The sequence below is a fragment of the Felis catus genome, chromosome C1 (assembly GCF_018350175.1).
Source record: "Felis catus isolate Fca126 chromosome C1, F.catus_Fca126_mat1.0, whole genome shotgun sequence".
NCBI classification, from domain to species: domain Eukaryota; kingdom Metazoa; phylum Chordata; class Mammalia; order Carnivora; family Felidae; genus Felis; species Felis catus.
Window position 1 is genome coordinate 130,206,259 of NC_058375.1, and position 16,673 is coordinate 130,222,931.

At 38.3% G+C, this 16,673-nt stretch overlaps 1 long non-coding RNA gene across 1 annotated transcript; it reads left to right on the forward strand.

The window, feature by feature from the left end:
- Positions 1-2,105: 2,105 nt before the first annotated feature.
- Positions 2,106-12,748, forward strand: LOC123379133. The gene is made up of 3 exons (XR_006583158.1): positions 2,106-2,287; positions 8,390-8,523; positions 12,149-12,748. It is a non-coding gene; the product is annotated as an uncharacterized LOC123379133 (long non-coding RNA).
- Positions 12,749-16,673: the final 3,925 nt, after the last annotated feature.

Here is a 16,673-nt window from a genome sequence, read left to right on the forward strand (position 1 = left end):
TCTGGTTCTGTCCCATAGCCTGTATAGGAAAAAATAAATGGGCCAAGTTAGTTTCTGTTCCAGAAGTGAGTCGGATATACCTGCAGGGGAGAAGAGACAAATTAAATCGCAAGCGCGGGGGCAAACAGAAAGTGCCTTGGAGAAGAGACCAGATACAGAACGGGTGTCCGTAACCCGAACAAAGAGTTCTGATGGGCCAAAGTAGTGCCCCAGACTTGAGCCAGAGGACGTCTCCTACTGGTCCCGACTGACTTCCCTATAGCGCGTCCGCCAGGGCTAGGTCAGTCACTGATACAGATCCCGCGCGGGAGAGCCAGAAACGGACAGACAACAGATACAGACACAGACACAGACAGAGCCGGCTCACTTACCGATCGGTCTCAGAAATGACCCGTTGACTTGGGGTCTGGTGGGTTTGGGGGGGGCTTTCCCGGCCAACGCACCAAATGAAACGCCCAGAGTCTAAGAGACCCCCAAAAACGAACCACCAGAGTCCAGAGTCAAAGCTAAGCAGCAAGGGTCATTTATTGCAGGTTCGAACCTGGACCTCTGCGCCCCCGTTGCCGGTGATGCCAAGAGGCCCTGAGAGAGGTTTTTACACCCCTTTTATAGACAGGTACAAACAAGTCATGGGAAAATCAGGAATTTTCCACAGTTACAGAGCTGCGATTGGTTGGTGTTTAAAGTTGGACACTTAACAGTATTCGATTGGTTCCTGCCTTTAGGTCAGACCACAACCGGGGGTACGGGTATCACAATGATTGATCAGGAATACACGGATGTGCCAAGCAACAATGATTGATCAGGAGTACACGGATGTGCCAAGCAACAATGATTGATCAGGAGTACACGGATGTGCCAAGTAACAATGGTTGATCAAGAATATACGGATGTGCCAAGCCACAATGATTGATCAGGAGTACACGGATGTGCCAAGTAACAATGGTTGATCAAGAATACACGGATGTGCCAAGCAACAATGATTGATCAGGAGTACACGGATGTGCCAAGTAACAATGGTTGATCAAGAATATACGGATGTGCCAGGCAATAATGATTGATCAGGAATACATGGGAGCGCCAAGCAATTGTACAGAAGCAGAACAAGCTGGTTAAGCTTGGTTAGGTTTCAGTTTCCCATAACTTAAGCTTTTAAGTTTCAATTTTCTCAGGCCTCTCACTTTTCACTAATAACCCCTGTGTTAGGTTTCTTTATGTGATTCCATCAAGCTAGGAACCACATTTCCTAGGATCCTTTCCCCTACAAAGTTGTGTGTTACAGCTGGCCAAAGAGATCTATATCTGCATGAGATCCAGAACGTCTGAAGCCCGGAGGCAGCCATTCCTCTCTCAAGCTCTTCAGCTTCTAATAGAGAGACACACAGACTAGACCAAGAGTTCTAGCCTGCCCTCACTCTCCTCCATTTGTATCCAGATCTTCTTTCCAGCGTCTGTGCCTACTGGGCAGTCACGGCCCTAAGCCCCTCTCTGGAAGCTTGGTGTGGATCCACAGAGTGGTGGTCACACGGACATCTTTCCCTAGATCACTCCATGGATTCCCCTTCATGAAACTGCTTGGCTTCTCAAAATATACTCAATGAACCTTTTTTTTTTTTCATGATTTTATTTTTTGGGGTGCCTGGGTGGCTCAGTCGGTTTATCTGACTTTGGCTCAGGTCATGATCTCACAGTTCCTGTGTTCGAGCCCCAGCTCTGTGCTGCCAGCTCAGAGCCTGGAGCCTGCTTCAGATTCTGTGTCTCTCTCTCTCTCTTTGCCCTTCGCTCTCTCTCTCTCTGTCTCTCTCTGTCAAAAATAAATAAACATTTAAAAAATTAAACATTTTATTTTTAAATAATGTCTACACCCTCAAACTTACAACCCTGACATCAAGAGTCACGTGCTCTACCAACTGAACCAGCCAGGCACCCCATCCTGACTGAACCTTGACTGGCATCGTCTCTTAGTTTTATACTCCTTTTTAAATTTACCCAACTGAAAATTGGCCACAATGGTCACAATGGGGCCAAAAGATGGAGACCCTCAGTTTCCCTAACGTTGACTGCCTGATCATTTACTGTTAAAAAGTCTTTCTCAGGGAGCACTATGCCCCTCTTTAAGTAGTTAATGGAATAAATATTACTACTAAGTATTTCCTGGCTTTTCCTTCCTCTGCCTGCTAAGAGGGTTCTGCTTGGGCCTGTTGATTGCTTCCCCTTTTTTTCCTCCCTGAAGAAAGTCCTTCCTGGCCAGATTCCGTGGACCTCAGTGGCAATTCAAGAGTAAATGGTGAGTGAAGCAGAACCAAAAGAGACGAGGTAGTGAAGGTTTGAGGAGTTTTTCAGGAGCAGTTAAGAAGAGAGAGCTGGAAAAAGTTTTAGTATATAAATGCAGTGGAAAGGGAAAAAGGGGATTTAAAAAAATATTACATGGACAATGCAGCTTTTTCATGGTATTCAAGATATTAAGTTAATATTAAGCAAATAAATTATTAAGTAAAAAATAAGTTACTAAATAAATAACAAGTTATCTTGAAATTAATTTCATCACACAGACTGGATCCTTTAAATTACGACCCCTTTGTGGGACTGGACTATGTGAACTGTGGCTTTGTAATGGTTACAAGTATATAATAGGCTTCATGAATATCACATGGTCTTTAAATTGGCAGTCAAAACAATTGACCCCAATCTTTGAAATTTCTTAAGATCTCAGTACCTTTTCTGAGTCCAAAATTAATCTTTTAAGTATTATCCAAAGTGCAAAAATGTATTTCAACATCCATAAATGTTTCTCAAAGTATATTTTACTAAACCACCTCCAAGGAAAGTTAGTAGATATGAACAAAAAATCCTGAGTTCAACTAAGTTTAGGGCAGTCTAGATAAAATAAAGTTAAATTGATTTATTCAAGGACTATTTAAAGGCCTTAATTTTTTTTTCTTGGAACTTTTTGAGTGCCTCTTTTGTGACTAGTGTAACCAAAAATATATTTTGAGAGACACAAAGAGAAGCACATAATAGCCACGTGGCATAATAGCCACATCTTCCTGCACACAGGTGAGATTTAGTGAGTCACGGGAAAAGTCAAATGTGTCTGGATTTTTGTCTCTGCATTGATCATGGGGAAGGAAAAATGAGAGCAAAGGTTGTAAGTTAGACTTATGTATGTGACCTGGTAAGAAACCAGAAAATTAAAATCAGTGTGGAATAGAAGTGGGTGTTTTTTAGTTTTTGTTTTGCATACAGTAAAACTCCCTCTTTGTAATGTATGGTTTTACGGATTTTGGCAAATGTATGCAGTTTCAATTTCCTCACAAATTTCTTAAACTATCCCTTTGTACTCAGCCCATGATTCCAAACCCTGTCAGCCACTAATTTATTTTCCATCCCAATAGTTTTCCCTTTTTCTGGAAATCAAAAAAATATGTAGCCTTTGGGATCTGGCCTCTTTCACTTAGCAAAATGCTTTCATGTCTCATCCATATTGTTGCACGAATAAATAGATAATTTCTGTGTTGCATTGTACAGATATTTTGGAGTTTGTTTCTCCTGCGAAAAACATCTAGGTTCTTTCTTGTTTTTGGCAATTAGGAAAAAAGCTGTGTGAACATTTGTTTTTTCAATTTAGCTGGGTATAAATACATAGTAGTGGGATTACTGGATCATATATCAAAGGTCTGTTTAAGTTTAAAAGGAACTAACAAACCGCTTTCCAGTGTCTGTACCATTTTGAATTCCCACAAGCAGTGTATGATAGTTACAATTCTTCCACATCTTCATCCACATTTGATATTGTCATAGTTTAAAATTTTCATAGGTATATAGCAAATTCTCATTGTGTTTTTAATTTGTTATTCCCTAAAAACTAAGGATAATGAGGATGATTTCCATATAGCTTCTTTGGTAAAGTGTCTCTTCCAATATTTTGCCCATTTTATATCTGGTGTTTTTGTTTTTAATTATTGAACTTGGGTAGTGTTTATATATTCTCAATATAAAACTTTTACCAGATATATGATTTACAAATATTTGTTTCCTATTCTGTGGACTGTCTTTTTATCTTTTTAATAGGGTCTTTCACAGAGCCAAAGTATACAATTTTGAAAGCCCAACTAATCAATATTTTCTTTTATGTGTTGTTCTTTTAGAGTTGTATCTAAAAACTCTCTGACATACCCCATGTAATGCAGATCTCTCCTAGAAGTTTTAGGTCTATGATCATTTTAAGTTTTTTGTTTGTTTGTTTTATTTTTTTATTTTTTAAATTTTTTTTTCAACGTTTATTTATTTATGGGACAGAGAGAGACAGAGCATGAACGGGGGAGGGGCAGAGAGAGAGGGAGACACAGAATCGGAAACAGGCTCCAGGCTCTGAGCCATCAGCCCAGAGCCTGACGCGGGGCTCGAACTCACGGACCGCGAGATCGTGACCTGGCTGAAGTCGGACGCTTAACCGACTGTGCCACCCAGGCGCCCCAAATTTTCCTAAATTTTCAAGAACAAGATTTTTTTCAAACCTGGAAATTGGAAACTGCTAGCAATCTGATGTCTCCTTTTGGTTGTTTTGTGAGCTGGACAATACTTTCATCTTTGTCTTTACCTAGTGAATGGCTATATATTCTCTCTTTGAGGGGACATGAGAATCATCAATGTCCTTAAAATACTGTTAGGTACCCAGAGGAAAGCTCGAATGAAGATAAAGAACACTTTTGTCAGTAGAGAATATCTTTAAGCCTATTGATCATCATTCCTTGACAACAAACAAACAAAACCCAAACTTTAAAGTTTTCTTCCTATTAGAAAGAGAAAATGAAATAGCATAGCCTGAGACTGAAAGTCCTCTATCCTTCAGCAACAACTTATTTTTCTCAGCCTTTTATTTTATAACTTTTCAACCTAGATTATCATCCCCAGCCAAAGCAAACTGCTACTGATCTGACATACAGCGCTATCCTCATGCCCATTAATTTATTGCTTTGCCTCGTCCAAAAATGAGCCCCCCCTCTTTTATTTCAAATACATTTTCAAAGTTTCACTTAAGTGGACCTTTCCCTGGTTTATCCAACTGGTAGTCATATCTTGGTTTCTGAGTTCCTTCCATAGATGTTTGTGAGCACCACTCATGAAATGTTTCTGAAACGTTGTGGTGTATGTTAGTGTCATTTTTATCTGAGAATGTCTTAACAGAAGCGCCACCTGGCAAACTCCCTGAAGAGAGAGACTGCATTTATGCTCCTTTATATCTCTACAGAAGGTGAAAGTATGCAGTGTACTTGACTGATATCCCTACATATTAATTAACTGGAATGAACTGTCAATGTTTGATACATAATTATAAAATGTTAAGATTTCTAATATGACTCCAAATTTAAATATTTGGTCTGGGAAGCGTTTGGAGTTGGACAGGGCTGCTTATGTAGTTCATCTTCCTGGTTCTCAATAGTCTGTTTTATTTTCTCCTCATTCCTCTTCATCTACCCCCACTCCCTTGGCACCTGGGTGAGCTCACATGGTACTGGGGAGTCTCCTCTTTTTTGGACCAAATTTTCTGAGGCTTTGCTTATTTCATTCTTCTGATCAAACATTTCCTCTCAGCTGTACCATGTCCACAAAGGTATCATCTTTTATAAGTGATGTGTGGAGAAAAGAAAGAGAAAAGGGATTTTTATCTGATGATATACTAACAGAATTCAGGTTAGGAATTTTAGTGAGAAGGGCATGGTCTTTGAAGTCAGATAGTCTTATATTCAAATCGAAACTCTACTAGTTACTGTCTTTGTGACCTTGGGTGAATTGTGAAGTTTAACTAAAAGCATAGGTAGTATTTCCAGAACATGACGAACACACTCCACATTTGTTTCCTTGTTCCTGTTTTTGTATACTCCTCTGAGAATACAGTAATGGCTGTTATTTATTTAACATTGTTTATATGTCAGAAACAGTGTTAAGTGATTTATGCACATTTTATTATAACCCTTGAAACAATCTAACTTTCTGGAATTACTATACCATTTTTCTTAAGAACAAGCAAAGACTTCATTTAAAGAATATTTTGTAAGGTCATAAGATAGGAAAGTAGTAAAGTTGGCATTTGAATCTCAATTTGATTACTTCTAAGACCTGGGATTTTAGTTACTATAGAGTATCTTACTGGTTATATGCACTGTGCCTCATTAGAAATTTCATGTGTGAAGTCAAGAATGGGGAACATTCAACATCAAGCAAACTTGTAGAGGACATATTTTAAGTTGCACGGATTTTCCTCTCTTCTTCAGACCATATCACAAGAAGCATTTACCTGTAATATCTTGTTACAGTCTGTTAAATATATTTTAGTTGGGCAAGATATATTTGTATGTTCATAGAATTCTGCTGAACCTTTTCTACCCTGATTCCTTATAGTCAATTAATCAAGAAGCACTGTGAAGTCTTTCACAATAACACCGTCACTGATGTTATTTCCACTGACACTTTAAATATGGTACAGCTTGATTCACAAGAAGTCCGCCTCTCTTCTAGTTATGGTGGGGTTGGAGGCTGTAGGAAAGGACGTGGCTATTCTTAATCAGAGCTACTGCCTGCATGTCTATAGCTGTCCTTTTTAGGGTTCTGTTCCTTTGGGTGACCAGTGTGGCTGTGCTTCCCATTTATTTTATTTAGTTATTTGAGAGAGAGAGAGAGAGCGCGCGCACACAAGGGGGCTAGGGGGCAGAGGGAGAGAGAATCTTAAGCAGGCTTTACACTCAGCGTGGAGCCCAAACAATCCTCACCCAGCCCAAATCCTATTAGGTAAGGAATTTTCATATGTGATGTCTTTATAATTACTAGGGTTACCATTTTCAGTTCTAGAAATTTGTTTCCCACTTGGCCACATTTCTTTCTTTAAATTATTTTCTTTTCTGTTTTTTTTTTTTTTTTTTTTTTTTTTTTTTTTTTTTTTGGCGGGGGGGAAGGAGGGAAACTGTTCTAATGCTGCCCTTTCATTTCTGGTCAATATCTCATTTTTCAAATAATTACGCCTTTTGTAGTTCTAGCACTTTACCATATTTATATGCTATTTTAGGGATAGCTATCCTTTTTTTTTTTACATAAGGCACAGTTTTTAATTTTAAAATTTATTAATATTTTCCTAATTTTAAAATTGATGTATATTTATTGTGAAACATGAAGTTCAGTAAGGTTAAATAATTTGCCCAAAGTCATCCATTTAACAAGTGTTAACAAATCCAAACTTCTTACTATTTCCATGCTATTAACTAGACTGCTATACTATTTTATTAACCTAAGCTGTCTTTTGCAACAAAAGAACCATGTAAATGATAATTATATATATCTTATTATTAAAATCCATCTACATTATTTTCTTTTGGTCTTACTAATATTCAAGTTCCAAGTTTATTATAGTATCCACCAGCATTTTCTCAGAAGTAGTTAACTTATCTATGAGTTAATTCACCATTCAATAGATATTACAGAAGCACCTACTGTGTTCCAGACTAGACTGTTAGATGTTGGGCAATCACTGGTGCACAAATGGGAATTGTAGGGTGAGATTTTTTTTTTTCTTGCTTCCCCCCCCCCCCCGACCCTGTTTTATTTGTATGGTTTAGGATAAGAATTTCTTGATTTCTCATTTTGGATTTTTCATATTGGTTTAACTTTATTTTTTCTTCTCAGGACAGAGATTCTTAAATGCTAAGAGCTATGTAAGGTCTTTTAGTTCCTTCAGCTGTGACATTGAGAGACAATAGTTTTGCAGTCTCCTCAGTCTTGCAAGCTCACGATGGGCATTCTCCCAGCAGGCAGCATCACCAGATAGGTCTGGCTTAGGAAATCCAACAGATCTCTTAAATCAACAAGTTTTTGGCTGATTCCAAGTTGTAACAGGACTTGTTCCAAAACATCCTCTGTAGTCACCAGTGAAAAATCAATGAGCAACTCACTAGGATATGTAAAGAGGGAAAAGACATACATTGAAAGGAAAATGAACAACTCAAAAAAAATCAAAATCTATTATAAAAGAAAACCAACACTTGCAATGCTATCAGCTATTTTTATTCTCAAACTTATGCACCATCTTGATAGTTAAATGATGCTTTCCTTCAACAACTAAAATAACAAGACACTTCTGAGTTCAGTAAATTTTATCCTGAGGACATAAGGAAGTAGGCTTACTTTGTGTTGTTGCCTCTAGAGTTTTGCCACCGTAGGACGGGGGATTCGCCAGTGGCTCTTTCTTCCATTACTTGTGAAGGAGTGACACAGAAATGGCTAACTGACTTTTTTTTTTTTTTCTGCTGAACAACTGTGTCAGTGTTATATTTCACTCACACATCGACATTTGGGGAACTTGGCATGAAGTAGTAATTTCTAACTTATTGTGCCTTAGAATCATCGGTGGTGGCTTTGGAAACTTCAGGTGCCTGGGCTCCACTCTGGATACTCTGAAAAGCTTCACATGTGAGTGATTCTGCTGGGCCTTCAGGATTGGGAAGCCCTGGGCAGCAGCATGAGACTGGAAAGGTATTTCATGCTTGAATGAAGGTGCAAAAGTTAAAATGGTGTTGTGTATGGAGGTGATATTAAATAAACCAGTATGACAAGAAAAGGGTTATGTTAAAATATTTATGATGATACTTGGGTAAATTTCAGAGAGCCTTGAGTACTGGACTTGTTTTTCTAGTTAAGTGCAGGAGGTATCAGAAATTACTCTTTGTGACTTTTTTTTTTTTTTAATTTGGGGGTGGGGAGTGTGAGCAGGGGGAGAGGGGGAGAGAGAGAGAGAGAGAGAGAGAGAATCTTAAGCAGTCTCCATACTCAGTGCAGAGCCCTACATGGGGCTTGATTCTACGACCCTGGGGTCATGGCCTGAGCTGAAATCAGCCAGGAACCTAACTGACTGAGCCACCCAGGAACCCCTACAAATTACCTTTCAAACTGCTTTAATTAACAACCTCCTCAAACTTTGGAAATCATTAAAAATATATAAGAAATTCCTACCCTCCCTCCCCCCAAGGGTTCCCCTGACCTCTTTTCCTTTGTAAAACAATTGCTGAAGGTCTGTAAGCAGAGATGTAGACAAGCAGCCTGTTTTGCATGGCCTGAGGCCACAAAATCTTCCTGCCCAGCTGGGGAGCCCCAGTCAGAACAGATCGCCTTTAAATGCACAATCAAAGCCAGGTCAAATGTTCCAGAACAGACTGAGAAACGTGAAGCCAAATATGATGAATTGTGGTGAGTAGTTGGCTGTAAGAGAATTAGGCTCCGTGTGCTTCACCACACATCGTTCAGGGAGTGGTTTGCTTGTTGATTGTTGGGAGAATTTTAAAAGCAGAACTCTGTCCCCTCCTACAAATGTGGCCAATAACGTTTCCATGTATGCGGAGTTATTCCCCAGCTGCAACCAGGGGCTGGTCAGCATAAGCATCTGGTATTGTCTGGATTGGTCACGATTAGGTGCAAACAAATTTCTGTGATATTAGCTGGAAATAACTCAATTATCATCTTACCCCCTCTAATTCAATTTTTCAATTTCCTTTTTATTTATCTGCTGTGATTTGATGTTCTGCATTTTCTCCTACATACCACGTGCTTCCAAAATCTTTTCATTCTATATCATTCCTTTTTCATTTTTATATTTAAGTCATAACTTTATTCTTGTGTGTAAGTACCCAGAGTGGCTGTTTATGTGAATGGCAGAATGTGATTCTTATGTAGCTCATTCTGACTTTCTACTACACGTAGACTTTGGTTGGGTGGTTGTATAAAACTAAATATAAGGAGCATAGTATGTTTAAATTACAAGATACTTTAGCCACATTTCAGACTGTGTCTTGCAGAAGGATATTTTGTTTTATTGAAAAAATTATTTTACTCTAAGAATAAGTTGATTTGGGAGAGATGAATTCATAAACCTGGCGTCTACCTTTCTTAACAGCTGGAAGACTCTGGCAGGGCTACATTTGGATCATTAGAAGTATTTAAATATACAATGATGCCAGATCCTAGCTGTGCTTCTCTGCCCCTGTGCTAATAAACTGATATTTTGGACAGCTGCTCTTTTGATAGTAGGATTGAAAAATTATACAACATTTTAAATGCAGAGAGAGAGGAAATAATTTAAACTAAAAAAAAGAGAAAACTTTGAGAACACAGAAACACAGGTCAAAGACTAGGAAAGAAAGGGAATAAATCTCAAAATAATATTTAGTATATTTAGTTATTTTTAACACGAGTATTATACTGTTCATAGTTTTTTTTATATTTGTGATTGTTCTCAGCAGTGATTTTTAAAATTTTTTCCACATATACTTCTGTATTTTTTTTTTTACTTTCTCTACAATACGGTTATATTCTATAATCAGAAAAATGCAATATTAGGTAAGTCATTAGATCTGTAAAACTACTAGGTATTTACCCAAAGGATTTAAAAATACTGGTTTGAAGAGGCACATGCACCCCAATAAGAGCATTATCAACAATAGCTAATGTCTATTGACTGATGAATGGATAAAGAAGATGTGAGATATATATGTGTGTATATATATATGTGTATATATACACATATGTATATGTGTATATATACACACATGTGTATATATACACATATGTATATATATATACATATATATCTCACATATATGATATATATAATAGAATATATATAATATGCTATATATATAATGGAATAGTACTCACCCATCAAAAAGAATGAAATCTTGGGGCACCTGGGTGGCTCAGTGGGTCAAGTGCCTGACTCTTGATTTTGGCTCAGGTCATGATCTCATGGTTGTGGGACTGAGCCCCGCATTGGGCTCTGCGCTGGGCATGGAGCCTGCTTGGTCTCTCTCCCTCTCTCTGCCCCTTTCCCTCTCTCTAAATAAATAAATAAATAAATAAATAAATATTTTTTAAAAAATGAAATCTTGCCATTTGCAAAGACACAGATGGAGCTAGAGAGTATCATTCTAAGCTAAGTAAGTCAGTCAGAGAAAAACAAGCAGCATATGATTTCACTCATATGTGGAATTTAAGAAACAAAATAGAGGAACATAGAGGAAGGGAAAAAAAAAGAGAGGGAGAAAAATCATAAGAAGCTCTTTTTTTAAAAATGTTTATTTATTTTTGAGAGAGAGACAGAGAGAGAGACAGAGAGAGAGACAGACAGAGAGAGACAGAGAGAGACAGAGAGAGAGAGTGGTGGACAGAGAGAGGGAGACACAGAACCTAAAGCAGGCTCTAGGCTCTGAGCTGTCAGCACAGAGCCCAATGTGGGGCTCAAACCCCCGAACCATAAGATCATGACCTGAGTAGAAGTCGGATGCTTAACTGACTGAACCACCCAGGCGCCCCAAGACACTCTTAATGATAGAGAAGAAACTGAGGGTTGCTAGAGAGGAGGTTCACGGGGGATGGGCTACATGGGTGATGGGTATTAAGGAGGGCACTGTGATGAGCACTGGGTGTTATATGTAAGTGAGGAATCACTCAATTCTGAAATCAATGTTATGTTAACTAGAATTTAAATAAAAACTTGAAACAATAAAAGAAAAACTAACCGCCCCTCACCCCCAAAATAAAAAAAAAACCCAAAGAGTTAAAAAAAAAATCTGTAAATCTTCTGATAGGTTTGGTAAGCTACATTAGCACAGCACCATTCTTTAACCATGATGTTGGTGGCAGGAGTGAGGAGTCTCACTGGGCTAAGACTAATCATGGTTAGATGACCTCGGGCAAGTAATTTAAACTTCCTGAACAAGAGATTCAACATCTCCAGTCACCTAGAACTCCCCTGTCCAATATAGTAGACACTAGTCATATGTGGCCAACGAACACTTGAAATGTGTTAAGTCTGAAGCGAGATGTGTTGTAAATGTAAAATACATGCTGGGTTTCAAAGACTTGGTACAAAAAGAAGGAAAAACTTTTATTGATAATTGTTTTTATATTGTTTACAAGTTGAAATGATAATATTTGACATATTGGATTAAACAATACATTAAAATTAATTTCATGTTCTTTTCAACTTTTTAAATATGACTACTAGAAAATTTAAATTTATATTTGTATGTTGCATTATATTTCCACTGGGCAACATGGATTTAGAAGATGTAGGCATTTAACCTAATGGTCTCTAAAATCCTTCTAGGTCAACCGTTCTGTGAATTGAGAAGAATGTGTGAACAATGTGTCAACATATAAGACAGGATCACAATGGAACGTATCATCTTGGGTTTCAAGCAAAAGCAATCCATGAGTTAAATTTGGGGGAATAGAAGTAACATAACTTTTTATAGGTGCTTGAAACTATTTGAAGAAAGTGTTTGGAAAAAAGCAAAATGATGGAAAAAAATATGAGGAAAAAAATAGTGATACCTCATATCTAATGCAGTGGACGGTCTCTTACCTGACTTCTCTTTAACCAATTAAGTTGTTTAACTGACAAGCGTCTCTTTTTCTATAAAACATATTATATTGGCTGAGGCGCACAAGTGCACTACTTATTTATCTCATGACTAATCAGGTTCCTAAAAGTTATGCACCCATCAGCTGAGTCATATACTTACCAGGGGTCACAAGTGTTGGTTCCCAAGCCTGTTTATGCCTGCTGGACTTGTTATTGTAATTCTATAACTTGTTATTATAATTATATAACTAAGTAACTGATGAAATGTAAGTGTGAAAAAAACTTGCTTCTATGAAAAATCAGTTTAATGCTTGGAATCAATAAAGCCAAGTTGTCAAAACATAGTGTCACATTGTGTCTACAAATTTCTTGGGGAACTGTAAGAATCTACAAAGATTCTGTACTCCCTTTGCTTCACAGTGTTATTAAGATCTATGAAAAGCCTGGAAATTATAGATGATGCATTTTGAGGTAGTTTATGGAAGAAAGGAGGAGGAATTCTAACCACCGTCTATAAAAAGATAATTCACTTTTGTGCATATTGAGACACATGCTTAATGCATGTATGTGGCACGTTATATCATTGCCCCCTATGCCCATTTCTAAAATGTGACTAAGTATTGTTCCTGACTATTGAATAAGATGTCTTCTAACTTCCACTGCTTTCCTTCCCCTTGACTCTATTTTTATAAATGATTACTCCCCACTCCAAATCCTCTTACTCTCCCAGGCCTAAGTCTGTGGCATTTTCCACAATCCTGTCCTGAGACAAACTAAACTTCTAATTCTGGAGGCTGGAATCCATTCTATGCAGGATCCAGCCTCAGGCTAACCCTGCAGCCTTATCCCCTCTTAGGATCTCTGTGTTCCAGAGAAACTGAGATCCTTGTCATTGGTGCAGAAGTCCTGCAATTTTCCATCTTTTCTCATCTTATGCTTCTCATGCTGGAATATTCTTATACCTTCTTTAATAATCAGTATTCTACCACTTATTCACTGTGTAATTTTAAAAATATTACTTACTGTATCTGGTAGGATTGTTATGGGAAAGAATGAGGTAAAGCATATAATTCACCCAGTACAGCACCTGATAGATAATGGTATATACCAGTGTTACCTCCTTTTCTGTTGGATAAGGCTTTCCCCTTAGAAGGAATTAGCCTCTTAAGTCCCTTAGCTTTTTCTCAGTACTTCTCTCATGGCCCTTAGATTGTATGTTAATTTTATTTGTTGACCTATATGAGAATCTGGAAATCTACATAAAAGCTGGGAGGCAAGCCATTTTTTTCTACTTCATTTGTGCTGTCTGGAATGAAGATAGCAGGTGAAATGCACCAGCCATTTTGGGCCAGGAAATGATCTTGAGATCTATTTTGGTTAAAACACAACTATTTGGGTGGCTTAGTTGGTTAAATGCCTGACTCTTGGCTTTGGCTCAAGTGGCAATCTTCCAGTTCGTGGGTTTGAGCCCCACTTCAGGCTCTGTACTGATAGCATGGAGCCTGCTTCAGATTCTCTCTCTCCCTCTCTCTCTCTCTGCCCCTCCCCTGCTTGTGTTCTCTCTCTCTCTCAAAATAAATAAACTTAAAAAAACAACTATTTTGGTTTTGTTCATAAGCAAACAAATTTTTACTTAATTCATAGATCCATTAGACTCTTACAGGAAAATTCTTAGTCTAACTCACCTTTGTATATATAACACTAGTGTTTCTCTAATTATCTATGCTGAAGCATCAGGCTGCCCCCCAAGCCATTGGGTGGGCACTTTCATAAAATAAACTGAAAATTAATTACTAGAATAATGAAATAAATAAAACATAGAAATGCAAATCCCAATTCTTTATTATTAGATTTAACAGGCAAAATTATAGTTTAATCAATGGAATTAAGAAAAAGCAGGATATCTGGGTGGCTCAGTTGGTTGAGTGTCTGACTCTTGATTTTGGCTTAGGTCATGATATCAGGGTCATGGGACTGAACCCCAGGTTGGGCTTTGCACTGAGCTTGGTGTGTGCTAAAGGTCTCTCTCTCCCTCTGCCACTCTCCCCCACTCGTGCTTTCTCTCTCTCTCTCTAAAATGATTTAAAAAAAATTAAAAAAAAGAAAAAGAAACACATGAAAAAAGAATGAAAAATTTAGAATAATACTCATTATTCTTTCCAGTTGTGCATATAAGATGATTAATATAGAGGATCACTATTATACACCTATTTGGGGTCATTCTGCAATATAATTGAACAAAAGCTTGTGACTGAAACACTAACTTCATACATTAAACTCCTGCTTGTTCATTTTCAATATATCCCATATGTATCAATACTTAAAGTTTTTAATATGATGAATAATCCTGCTTGTTCATTTATTTAATCTAGATTGGCTTGATAACATTGCTATTTTCAGGGGATGACATAGAGATGATTACTGAAGGGAATGGAAGAAGGGATTTTAAAGCACATATTTCACTTCATTCTCTATGTATCAGGGCAGCTTTGCTATTGCCTGCTTCTTGGTGTAGTTAGAAACAAGAGCTCAGAAATCCATCCCTCTGGGTTCATATCTTGGTACATTGTTTACCAGATATCATACATTAGGCTATTTAAATGATCTGAGTACCATTTTCCTCATGAATAAAGTGGGGTTTATAATTTGCATAGGGTTCTTGTGATTATTAAATTAACACATATTAAAGGGTTTTGTAAATGCTCCCCAATGGTTTCTGCCATTTATCAGAGACTAAAAGCAAGAGATTGAGTTTGATGGCGTCAGAGATAAGGGCAGGCAGGAATGAGAAGCTGTCCATTAATGAAGCATTTCCAGCATGTTGTAGGCATGTGGAGAAGATGGTGAGAAAGCCTTCTTTCTTCTATCCTTCCCCTCACGTGCTGATCATGGGAGGACCCTGAGGTCAACTGTCCCTCAGTAAAGGGCAGTGGGATACTGGGGGTGTCTGCAGACCCTAGCCCAAAGTGGTGAGTGCTCTCCTCAGTGTCCTTGGCCTGGACCACCTCCAGATGCCTTTCTAGCTCTAATTTGCTAGAGTCACCAAGAAGCCTTCTAGCTGTATTTCGGTTTGCCTGGGACATCTTAACATATGATTTGCTCTTGGTTGAAGTTTAACCACTATGATTTATTTTATCAGGACTTTACATCTTCTGTTTCGATCACTGAGTTCTCTGTCAACTTGTGATGACAGACTAAAACTCTGCAGCCCTGACAAGTGCTAGTCAGTTTTTCATTTTCTCTTCCAACCGAGGTGAACTCTACACACCTGTCGGGTGTCTGCTTCCTCCGTGTGTCCTGGGCTCCTCATTAGAGCATTCCACCGACCCGGCCTGAGCCTGAACTCCTCACCATGACCTTTTCTACCACTCCATTAAAGGTGTGCATGATGTTTCCTCAGGCTCTGATCTCCTAATAATAGTAAAGAAATATTCCAGATTTGTTGTGTCTGACTTATAAGAATCCCATTTCTTCCTGAGGATGACTTAATTTTGGAAACCTCTGGCAGGTTTATGGGGTTGATTTGAGGAGGGTGGTATAAGTGCTACAAATCCATGTCCTTAGATAATCCAGGATAGGCCATGGATTACCCAGGGCTGACACTCACAGAATTGTGGCAAAGTCTCTAGTGGAGTCTCCTCCATGTGCAGGTGTCAAATGGTGGCTGGATGAGATATCTTCCACTTAGGAAGCACCTGTAGCTCTTCAAGCCTGAATCGCCCAGCCTTGGCCAGTGTTCCAGGCCTAGCTGCTTTGGTGTTGCCCTTGGCCTTTGTCACTTGTTCCATCTAATACATGACTGTACTCTGATTACCTGGAGAAGTATTTATGGATCACAGCAACAAGCCTCTAATAAACTCAGTCCCCAAACCTGGCCACTTCCATGAAAACACCTGTCAGCTGAGTTCATCTATTTCCTTCAGATTTCCACTTAGTAAGGATACTTTTCATTTATATGGTGTTTTTCAATTTACAAATATATGACATATTTTGAATCAAATGGGGTTAAAGTCCAACTTTTTATTTTAGAAAAGAGGAAGCCCAGGCTTCAGAGGCTGTATGATACAGCCAAGTCCACAGAGATGTTAATGGCAAGGCCAGGGCAAAATTTATGCTTCTTAATGATAATAGCAAATATGCATTAAACAGAGAGAACAGAATAAATATATTCTAGTCTTAGAAGCTAAACCTGTCTTACAGTGGGGGTCACTGAGGCATAGAGAGCTTGAGTAATCTGTCCATAGTTGAATGGTTAATGGTATGGATG